This window comes from Bison bison, unplaced genomic scaffold, assembly GCF_000754665.1.
Source record: "Bison bison bison isolate TAMUID 2011002044 unplaced genomic scaffold, Bison_UMD1.0 scf7180017864464, whole genome shotgun sequence".
Lineage (NCBI taxonomy): Eukaryota > Metazoa > Chordata > Mammalia > Artiodactyla > Bovidae > Bison > Bison bison.
This window is the reverse complement of record NW_011495025.1, coordinates 2,466,172-2,478,597: the sequence shown is the minus strand read 5'-3', so window position 1 is coordinate 2,478,597 and position 12,426 is coordinate 2,466,172.

The window sequence follows — 12,426 nt, the reverse complement described above, 5'->3', positions numbered from 1 at the left end:
CACATCCTGCAATGCAGCTGTTGTGCAAAATTTTCAAAAACATAAAGTTGCAGCTGATGCTGCTAAGTTGCTTCAGTCGTATCCGATTCTGTGCAACCCATAGACAGCAGCCCACCAGGCTCCTCTGTCCCTGGGATTCTCCAGGCAAGAATACTGGAGTGGGTTGCCATTTCCTTCTCTCAAAGTTGCAGAGATGAAAGAAAATAGAATTCATATAATCAATCATTCAGTAATCTATAAGTATATATTGCATGTATTTTTAATTATTTTCTGTACTGTTTTATAGTTAACCTACACTATGAAAATATGATTATGCTGTATATTTTGTTTTGTAACTTGGAATTTTACCTAATAGTATATTGTGATTGTCTCAAACTTCAATTAATTTACACTCCTACCTGTTATTTCTGAAAATATTTCATTTATTATAACAGTATCAATACTGTGCATTACAAGTAAACTTGATAAACAACACATATTCTCTTTATTAGTTTTCTAATATGTTTCATAAGTATAGCCAAAAAGGACTATAATTAATTTTCAAAGTATTTTTTCATCGCTTATACTGTCCCATTTTCTTCAATAAATCTCTGGTAATATCTGAACCACATAAAGAAGAGAATGATAATGTGCCTTTGTGCTTAGTTGCTCAATCATATCCGACTCTTTGAAACCCCAGGGACTATAGCCTGCCAGACTCCTCTGTCCATGGGATTTCCCAGACAAGAATACTGGAGTGGGTTGCCATTTCCCTTCTCCAAAGAATGATAATGCTCTTGTTCAAATCACTATCTCATTCAAAATCCTATAAACAATGCCATATGATATAACAGAATTCTCAACTTGCTTGGACTGAGAACACAACTTGTGACGTTGAAAAGTATGTGGATATTTATAGAAAATACCTTATCAAAGTATTTACTGATATTGCACTTAAAATACAATATCCGTTCTCATGGAAACTCTCATATATAGGTACTTCCTCAACCTGAGAAAGGAAATTAGGAAAGATCTGTAGGTTTTCTTTCTGCCACATTCTTAACTATAAGAAAGTGAATGGTTTCCTTGCTGAGTTCAGGAACAAAGAAAGGAAAGCTACTCTCAACATTTCTACTCAACACTTTACTTGTACTTCTAGGCAGTGCAATAAACAACAACAAAAAGAAATAAAACAAATCAATTTTGGAAAAGAAGAAATAAACTCTTCTGTTTGCAGATGGCATAATAATCCATGTAGAAAAGTCTATGGAATCTACCTATGGAAGCTACTAGAAATAGCAATTGCATTTTGCAAGGTTGCAAGATATAAAATTAACATAAAATTATAATGCATATATACTAATAATAAAACAGTCAAAAGTTTAAATGGAAAAGAATACTGTTTAAAAGAACATGAAAATTCTAAATAGTTAAGGATAAATATGATAAAAGTTGTAAAAGACCTATACACTAAAATATATAAACCATTGCTGAACATATTAAAGAAAGAAGACATTATACATGGAGAGATACGCAGTGTTAACACAAAAAATATAGTTAAAACGTTAATTCTATCCCTACTGATTTAGCAGATTTCTCATAATCCCAGTCAAAATCTCAGTAGATATTGACAAACTGACTTATTAGAAAGTAACAGTCATTAAGAGAATAGATACCATGGCAAAGATGGACAAATATATCAGTAGAACACAATAGTGTGTCAAGAGATAGACTCACACTTAGACGGACAATTTCTTTTGACAAAGTATAAAGGCAATTGCTTGGAGAAAAATAGCTCTTTCTACAAATGAAGTTATATTTACATATAAACAAATTTTGATCCATACTTACCACCATATAAAAACCTTAACTTAGATTGTATCATAGATCTATATATAAAAAAAAGACTTAAAATTTCAAAAAAACTAAGTAAGAGAAGATCTTTGTGAACTTGAGTTAGATAAATTTATTTTTTTAGACACTAAATGTATAATCCATTAACTATGTAAATGTTAAATAGATTTTATCAAAATTAAGCTCTTGGAAAGACACTAAGAGAATGAAAAGACAACTTCAAGTTATACACTGGACAGCCCATAATCTATTTAACATGTGCAAAAGATCTGAAGGGCATTAACAAAGAAAGAAAGATAGACATATAGAAAGATATACAGATTGCAAGAGATAATATATTCAACACCATTACTCATTAGAAATATTTCACTTAAAACCACAGTAAAATACTGTTATACACTTAATAGAATGACTCCATGGTAAGAGTGTTCCACAGCTAGGTGAATGTAAAATGACACAACATTTTGCAAACAGCTTGGGAATTTCTTAAAACTTTAAACATAGGTCCTAGTCATTCTACTCCAAGGTATAATGGTATATTTATACAATGAAGTACTACTCAACATTTAAAAGGAATAGACTATTGAGACATTCAACAGTAAAAATGAATCTCAAAATAATTATGCTGAGTGAAAGCAGCCAGATAAGAAAGAATATATACTTTATGATAACTTTATATAAATTTATAGAATATTCAAATTAACCAGTAATAAGAGAAAGCAGATTAATGGTTACCTGCTGATGGGTATGGGATAGGGAAAGACGAGATAAAGAAATTACCATAGATTATTTGTGTATGTGACATTTATTTTCCTTACCTTAATTGTAGTGATGGGTAGTGATGGTTTCAAGCATATACATATATCCAACTAATCAAATTGTATAATGTAAATATTTATGGTCATTTTATAGGACTTTTTACATATCAGATTTGATTTAACTTTACATAATACAATCCCCGAATGAAATATTTACCTTACTTATATAAGCATAGATTTTTAAAATATAGCTTTTATATTTAAGTATTATAGGGGCTTCCCTGGTGGCTGAGACAGTAAAGAATCTGCCCACAATGCCAGAGACTCAGGTTTGATCCCTGGTTTGGGAAGATTCCCTGGAGAAGGGAATGGCAGCCCTCTCCAGTAATCTTTCCTGGAGAATTCCATGTACAGTCCATGGTGTTGCAAAGAGTCGGAAAATGACTGAGCGACTAAAACTTTCAGACTTTCAGACTTTTCATTATAGGATAAAGAAATTAAAATGTACAAAAAAGAGGTATAAACTAATAATTATTCTGTTGAATAGTATATTGAAACAGTAGGGGGAAAATAATACTGATTGACAGAATTTAAAGCACATAAGAAACATCATCAAATTGTCAACATCCGCTGGATCATGGAAAAAGCAAGAGAGTTTCAGAAAAACATCTATTTCTGCTTTATTGACTATACCAAAGCCTTTGACTGTGTGGATCACAATAAACTGTGGAAAATTCTGAAAGAGATGGGAATACCAGACCACCTGACCTGCCTCTTGAGAAACCTATATGCAGGTCAGAAGCAACAGTTAGAGCTGGACATGGAACAACAGACTGGTTCCAAATAGGAAAAGGAGTACATCAAGGCTGTATATTGTCACCTGCTTATTTAACTTATATGCAGAGTACATCATGAGAAATGCTGAGCTGGAGGAAGCACAAGCTGGAATCAAGATTGCCAGGAGAAATGTCAATAACCTCAGATATGCAGATGACACCACCCTTATGGCAGAAAGTGAAGAAGAACTAAAGGGCCTCTTGATGAAAGTGAAAGAGGAGAGTGAAAAAGTTGGCTTAAAGCTCAACATTCAGATAACTAAGATCATGGCATCTGGTCCAATCACTTCATGGGAAATAGATGGGGAGACAGTGGAAGCATTGTCAGACTTTATTTTTGGGGGCTCCAAAATAACTGCAAATGGTGATTGCAGCCATGAAATTAAAAGCTGTTTACTCCTTGGAAGGAAAGTTATGACCAACCTAGACAGCATATTAAAAAGCAGAGACATTACTTTCAAAGGTCCGTCTAGTCAAGGCTATGTTTTTTCCAGTGGTCATATGGATGCGACAGTTGGACTATAAAGAAAGCTTAGCATTGAAGAATTGATGCTTTTGAACTGTGGTGTTAGAGAAGACTCTTGAGAGTCCCTTGGACTGCAAGGAGATCCAACCAGTCCATCCTAAGGGAGATCAGTACTGGGTGTTCGTTGGAAGGACTGATGCTGAAGCTGAAATTCCAATACTTTGGCCACCTGATGCAAAGAGTTGACTCACTGGAAAAGACCCTGATGCTGGGAGGGACTGGGGGGGCAGGAGGAGAAGGGGATGACAGAGGATGAGATGGTTGGTCGGCATCACCGACTCAATGGACATGAGTTTGGGTAGACTCCAGGAGTTGGTGATGGACAGGGAGGCCTGGGATGCTGCGATTCATGGGGTCGCAAAGAGTCAGACAGGATTGAGCGACTGAACTGAACTGAAGAAACATCATGCTGTTTCCATAGAAACATGTATATCAAGTACTAATATATATGACTGTGTCCTGCTATATAAGTAAAGCATTAGTGTATTTTAAGTGTGTGTATTGTTTGAGGTCACCAACTGAGGTCACTAGTATATTTTATTAGAAACCAACATTCCATGCACCTACAGGTATATATTAAAGAACCCTAGAAAAGTTCCTGGCACATAGTACATCGTAGAGACTAAGCAAATATTTGTTAAATAAGTACTGTTTGAAGCCTCTAAAAATCACTTTAAAATGTAAAATTAATTCTTAAGATGTGTTACTTTCATTCCAATTAAAATTAACATTTTTATATAGGCTAACTATTTAAAGCTGCATTTTAGTTTGCCTATAATAGAGTATTTCTTCCTTGTTTAAAAATATATGATTTCTCATTCTCCTATCCAGAGCTTGTCTTTTAAATTTTCCCTTGAGTCTGAATAATGCTTAGTGATGGTATCTTGACTACCTCCCTGGGCACCCTATTAGATTGCCTCATTGACCTCATGACTAAGAATTTCTTCATCTTATCTAGCTTAAGAGTTCTCTCTTCATGTTTCGGGCCATTACTTCTTGTCTTACCATCTTTAACTATCTTGAGTAATTCATCCCCTCAGGAATTTTAGCTACCCATAAATATAAAAAGAAAAAGGCATATCTCATTGCCTGACAGTTTGTGAAAATTAAGACAACTCTATTCTAGAGATAGAAGTACTTAGGGCATCCAGAGAACAATGGTGAAAGAAGACAATCCCATGTTAACTGACCTAAGGCAATGAAACTATATTAATATTTTATATGCATAGATTCCTGAAATTCTTTTTCATTTATCAAACAGGTAATGTTTTAGTTTGTGATACTGGCTTACATTTAATCAATTTTTCCTTTGAACTATATCCATATGTCTTGCTGCTTTACTTTTAATATTAAGAAGACAAGGAAGAGAGAATGAAGGGTGTAAAAATGTTTTTATAAATTATCAAAATATTATCATTTTGTCACCACTTCTCTCTTGACTCCATTTTTCTATTTTTCAAATGATTCCTTTTGTTTTGTTTATATCTTAGTAAATTCAACACTCTATAGTATTTGAAAAACAAGTGACCCTTTGGAAAATCTTTTGGCTTAGGCAGATTTGTGATTCTCTCAAAAGGTTTAGTGGACTCGAAACATTTTTGAGATGCTTCCAAAAATAAAAGCTTAAAAATATATTATGTGCATTCACACACACATATAAATTTATTTATTTCCTGTTATAAAATATTTGTCCATGGAAGAGAGGCTTTAAACTACTTGAACCCCCTTGTCTATCAAACTTCTCACATCAAGATTCCCTCTGCATAGTACAAATCAGTTGAAATCTATAGTGTCAGAAACTCTGCACAATTCCAACAAATTCTCTAACTTTTAAGACCTGCTTTCAAATTAACCAGTCCAGGACCTAATACTATAAATACCTTTCTCTAATTTCTTCTTTTTGAGACTCTATTAAGATCAGTATCTGCCCTTAATGCACTAAGTCTAGTAGATTTAGTTTTGTTTGATTGTGTTTCTTAAGTAGCTTTTGAGATGTTAGCAGGTGACATTTACCTATTACAAAATTCATGTTATAATCAATACGACTTTTAAAAAGCAAGCCAATGCAAAATATTTTTATATTACTTACTCTCAGGTTCACTAGAAAATGATATAATCTTTTACTGCTAAAAGGTTTTTGATACTTATAATTTTCTATCATTATGTAGGTTGAACTGTGTCCTCTCAAAAGATATATCTAAGTCCTAACCATTGGTAACTGTGAATGTTACTTTATTTTAAAATAAGAACTTTGTAGATATATTCAGTGGAGAAGGCAATGGCAACCGACTCCAGTACTCTTGCCTGGAAAATCCCATGGACGGAGGAGCCTGGTAGACTGAAGTCCATGGGGTTGCTAGGAGTCGGACACCACTGAGCGACTTCACTTTCACTTTTCACTTTCTTGCCTTGGAGAAGGAAATGGCAACCCACTCCAGTGTTCTTGCCTGGAGAATCCCAGGGACGGGAGAGCCTGGTGGGCTGCCGTCTATGAAGTCGCACAGAGTTGGACATGACTGAAGTGACTTAGCAGCAGCAGCAGCAGATATAATCAAGGTAAAATGACCAAGATGAGCTTATACCAGAATAGCACAGGTTCTTATCTAACAACTGATATCCCTATAATAAAAAGAAATTCTGCCTCAAGACTGCTGTACCAACTCCTACTTGACTTTCCAGTCTGTTTACTGCCCTAAATATTTTGGACTTGCAAACTCCTACAGTCACATAAGCCAACTCTTAAAATACATCTCTTCATAGATGGACAGCTGGATGGATAGACAGATATATGGACAGAGAGATATATAGGCATTATAGATAGACACATAATCAGATATAGATATAATCTTTTATTGGTCAGCTTCTCTGTAGAACCCTAATATAGATTTAGACACTGGGAGGTGAGGTTCTGCCACAACAAATATCTAAAAATATGGAAGTTACATCTGAGGTGGGTAATAGATTGAGGCTAGAAGAGCTTTAAGCAAGTGACAGAAAAAGCCTGGATTGCCTTAAAGTGATTGTCTATATTTTTACTGTTTGAAGTAAAAAAATAGACATTATAGCTGATTATGGTGCAAACTCAGGCTTTGTTAGTGCCTCAGACAGTAATGAATCTGCCTGCAATGCGGGAGACCTGTGTTTGATCCCTGGGTTAGGAAGATCCCCTGGAGGAGGGCATGGCAACCCACTCCAGTGTTCTTGCCTGGAGAATCCCCATGGACAGAGGAGCCTGGCGGGCTACAGTCCGTGGGGTGGTGAAGAGTTGGACGTGACTCAGCACATAGTGATGACTAAGAAAGCACTAAGCACATATGACGACTCAGAAAGAAGTGAAGACAGCTAGAGAGAAAGCTTCTTTCATTTACACATACACATATATAATTAACAACAGAACACTGCTTGAATTATAATAGTTCTTTCTAATGAGATTCCAGATGGAAATGAAGGATGTGTTATTGAACATTGGAGGTAAGGTGTTTCTTGTTATAAAGCAAGAGAAACTGTCTAAATTGTGTCAACTATTGACTGTGAAATAGAACTTGCAAGCAATGGGCTTGAACATTTACCTGAGAAGATTGCCGAGTAACATGTGGAAGGTGCAAGCTCGTGTCTCCTTGTTGCTCTCTCAGAGCCTTAAAGAAGAAATAACCCTCCTTACAACATGATTTTGGACTTCTAGAAAAATTGCTGTACTCTTTTGTGGTGATTTGTAAAGCAGCCTTAGAAAACTAATGCAAGGCCCCATATTGTAAATTTTAGAGGTGCTTTCATTGGATAAATCTTAAAGGAAGGGTTAGAGAGGAGAAAGTGTACAGAGTAAGGCAGTAGGGCATGATCTAAAGAAAAAAAACTGATAAATTGGAATTTATTAAAATGAAAAACTCTGCTCTGCAAAAGTTACCATTAAAAAAAAAGACAGTAAAAATACTTGCTAAACACATGTCTGGTAAAGAACTTGTATCAAAAGCATACATAGGACTCAAAATTTAACAATCAGAAAATAAACATGTCAATTAAAAAATGGGCAAAATATCCTAACCTCAACAAAGGAGATATGCAGGTGGCAAACTAACATTTTAAAAAGTGCTCAACAGGATAGGCAATTGCAACTTAAACAATGTGATATCAATGAGATACACATATATTAGAATGGCTAGTTTTTTTTTTCTTTAATTTTAAAACTAACAATACCAAATGTTACTGAGGCTCTGAAGCAGCAGGGAACTCACATTAAAGGCTGGTGAGAATGTGAAATGATTCAGGCATATTGGAAGAGAGTTCAGCAGTTTCTCACAAAACTAAGCATAGTCTTATTATATAATCCAACAACTATAATACCAGGTGTTTCCCCAAATGAGTTTAAAATATATACCCACACATACAAAAATGCATATAAATGTTTGAGGTAACTTTATTCATAACTGCCTAAAACTGGAAGCAACCAAGTTTTCCTTCAATAGGTTAATGATGAAGCAAATTGGGATATATCTATACAATAAAATATTACTCAACAATAAAAGGAAAAAAGCTTCAAGCCACAAAAAGGCATGGAGGGAAGAGTCACATCGTGATGATGGCTACATAGATTATTCATAACTTCATCCCCCTTCCCAAGAAGAACAACTAACAACAATTTAAGAACATCACTGAGAGAATCCTAAAACATATGGGTGAGGTTGAATTGCCCCCTGTACCAAAGAGATCAAGACAGAATAGAAGGGTAAGAGAAGTGGCTACATGTAGACTATGGCCCCTCCCCAAGGCCAGCACAAGACCATGTGGAGAGGGCTCTGGTTCCTCCAGTGAGAAAAGAGAACACACTAGGGACCAGTAAATCTGCAGGGCTCCACCACTGACAGAGAGAGTGAGGGGCTTGGAAACAACTGCCACATAGATCTTGGCAGACCAAGTTCACACTTGTGGTACCCAAGTAGTATCCTATGGCTTTGCTCGTTGCAGAATGAGGTCGTGGGCACACTCTGATGAAGGAATTCAGTGGGGTGCAGACCTGTCTGATTTGGACCCTCAAATGAGCAGTTCTGTGAGCCCTATAGTGCAGCTTTACTACACCCAAGCAAGAAACTGAGTTATGCTCCCACCTCCTGTGAAGACTCTTCAGGCCCATCTGACCAGAAGGGCAGCATCCACAATGCCTGAAAACAGTGCCCTTCAGTGGCATGTGAGTCAGAGGAAACAGCACAGACCTGACTGCTGCTAAAGTAAATACCGCTACAGAGCATAGAGAGTTCCCATGCTATGGACAGATGGGGGATTACTTTACAGCCAAGGTTGGAGGTAGTTCCTGACACATTCCACATGTATAGCCTGTTTTGGAAATATAGATTAGCCTGGAGAAGGCCTTTCCCCTTTCCCCAGGGCAAAGAGCTGAATCAATGTCACTCAGAGTAACCCTTCATGTAGAATACATTTTTTTTTTTTTTTATAAAAAGATAATAAAGCAGTGCTAGCTTTAAGGCAGGAAATAGATGGGCCCTGGGCTGAATAGCTGGAGTTTGTCCCCTGTGGATAGATACTCCAAGATGAAGAGGAAGAGGAGCTGAGCCATGCCAAGAGGAGACCACATATTTCTCATTCTTGAGGGCAAGGAGACCTTCCTGACTCCTCATGTGCAGAAATGCTCTTTGGAGGTCAAAAGGGAGGGGGCCTCACCCCATCATAGGTGATGTCAACCTACCCATAAACCTCTTCAGTAGAATCCAACTTGGCTAAGAGATGTGCACACACACATGAGAGGACCCTGAGATAAACCAAATATGGATTCAGAACCAGGCAAAGCAAGATGATTGGCCAAAAGAAAGGCAGAAGAAATGCCCCATATAAGTGATTCAAACTACCACAAGGGCACAACTCTCTCTGAGCCCACCCATGTATGCCTACTCATATATACTCTTTTGCTCCTAATAAATACTTTACTTGTTTCACTACTTTCCATTTCTTCATAGAAATTGATTTTCTACAAAGCTGTACTGGCCAGGCCCTTATACTGGTCAGGCATTGTCAATGACCACTGGTCCCAGGTGGTTTAGTGGCTGGGATTCAGCAGGCTTACTGCCATGACCTGAGTTCATCCTCTGGCCGGAGAACAGAAATCCTGCTTCAAGGTGCTCAGGCCGAGTCCACCTGAGATCAGTTTGAAACACGTATATACACACACATATATATAATACACACATATACATATAGTGTACACATATGTACATGTATAAAAGATATGTATATGCATGCATAAAACAACACTAAGTGCTACACTTGTTTTAATTAGAACTTAAATCACAAAGGATTTTTTAGTGAATGAGTATTTTATCACTGAAAACATTTAGAACCACTGGTGTAATAAAAAGTAGATAACTTTCAGTAGGGTTTTTATTGTTTTTAAGTTATCTACAAAGAATACAGCCCCTTTACTTTGTATTTCATTACTTCATAAGCAAATGAAGGAATGCCTCAATTTCAGCATTTTAAAATAATTTGTGAGATAGACAAAGGAATTTTAACTAAGATTTTCTTCTTTGACCTAGCTTTCCAGTTTTATTAACTGATTGGCTTGTAGCTAGAACTTATTGATAGATTTCGCAGGGTAAGCTTCACTAGAGGCAGCTCTCAGGGAATACATGACTGTGTGAACAGAGTACTTGATTAAGTCGTAGAACACCAGGGAGCAACCTGGACACTGGTTATGTAAATATAACAGATGGCTAAGCAAATGCTGTGCTGTATAAAGTCTACATTTATTGTAGTAATCTATGTTTATATAGAAGATTTAAGAGGCACACTAGCCAAGTTTTTGAAGCCAAACCAGGTATTGACAATATAACTGTCATGAAAATTATTTTAATATATGAATTTTTCTTCAACTTAATATCCTCTGGAGAACATTATACTATTTAATTTTTCATAATCATTTTACTATAACTTGTATGTCTTAAAAATATTTCCTGAAAGATGGCATTTAATAATGGCTCAGACCAAATTAATCCAGTGAGGGTTATGTCACTTAGTAGATGACAAAGTTGGTAAATAATATCCATTGAGAAAGCAATTTATGAATGAAGACTCTTTGAATTTCAGATGTCATGTGTCAAGCAGAACACCCCGCACTGGTTACCAGTCCCATGAGAAGACTCAATACTGCATCTTGAGATCAGCACAATGCAGTCAACACGCACAGTCAAGCTGCACGACACAACACATTGCAGTCAACACAATGCAGTCAAGCACTAAACTGAACCACACTTAAATCAGGCAGGGAAGAGACACAGCAAAGTCAGCTCCAACAACACGTGCCCCTCCACGGCTAGAGCATCGCTTGGCAGCCAACACAAGACACCTGTCTTGTGCGTCTGTATAAGGATCCACACACATTATCCACAAGGAGTCCGAAAGCTGACGGTGTGCCTTAGGGCTACTGATTTACATACTTAAGTAGAACAAACTCATTGAGTACTTACATACTTAAGTAGAAAGCTCAATGAATTTGCAAAAGGGAAAGATATGGATTGCTTGGGCTCTTTATCTCAAGTATTCAAGGCCCAACCAAGGTCCAGGCATATACAACAAGGTTGAAAGACTGCATAGGAGACTACTCCGTTCAATGCTATGTTTGCTGTTACTTAATCTTCAACTCAATGTTTAAGTCAGGTGCAGGAAACTGAGGTTAAGATAGAAAAGAAAAAAATGACAAAAAGAAAAAAAATTGCAGGGCAATACTGTACACAAGTAGATATCCAACAGTATATGATGTCCACTTAAATGTAACCATTTAGGAGATTTCAGTATTTGGAATGTGATCCCTCTTTCTTTCCCTGAACCAAGAAAAGAAAAACAATTAGGAGACAAGTGTAGCACAGATAAATTTTGGGTATGGCTTATTTGTTTTTATTCTAAATTCAGAGGTAGAAGATTTCATGGAAAGAAATGCCTTACAGGAAGTTTGTGAATGCTTGCTTATGTCATATATTGAGGCAATATACAGAAGTACAGGGCTTCCCTGGTAGCTCAGTTAGTAAAGAATCTGCCTGCAGTGCAGGAGACCCAGGTTCAATCCCTGGGTTGGGAAGATCCCCTGGAGAAGGAAATGGCAACCCACTCTAGTATTCTTGCCTGAAAAATCTCATGGACAGAGGAGCCTGGTGGGCTATAGTTCATGGGGTCACAAGAGTCAGACTTGACTTAGCAATTAAACCACCACAAAACAGAAGCATCATCCAATAAACACAAGTTTAGAAAAATATATACTGCACCTTATAGATGTCAATCACTGCTTAAGCAGATAACCTTTATTAAAAGTCTGGAAAAAGAAACTATATTTTAATGTCATTCATTCTAACAAATACATTAAGCACTTATTATGGGCAGTGGAAACAGTGTCAGACTTTATTTTTTGGGCTCCAAAATCACTGCAGATGGTGACTGCAGCCATGAAATTAAAAGACGCTTACTCCTTGGAAGG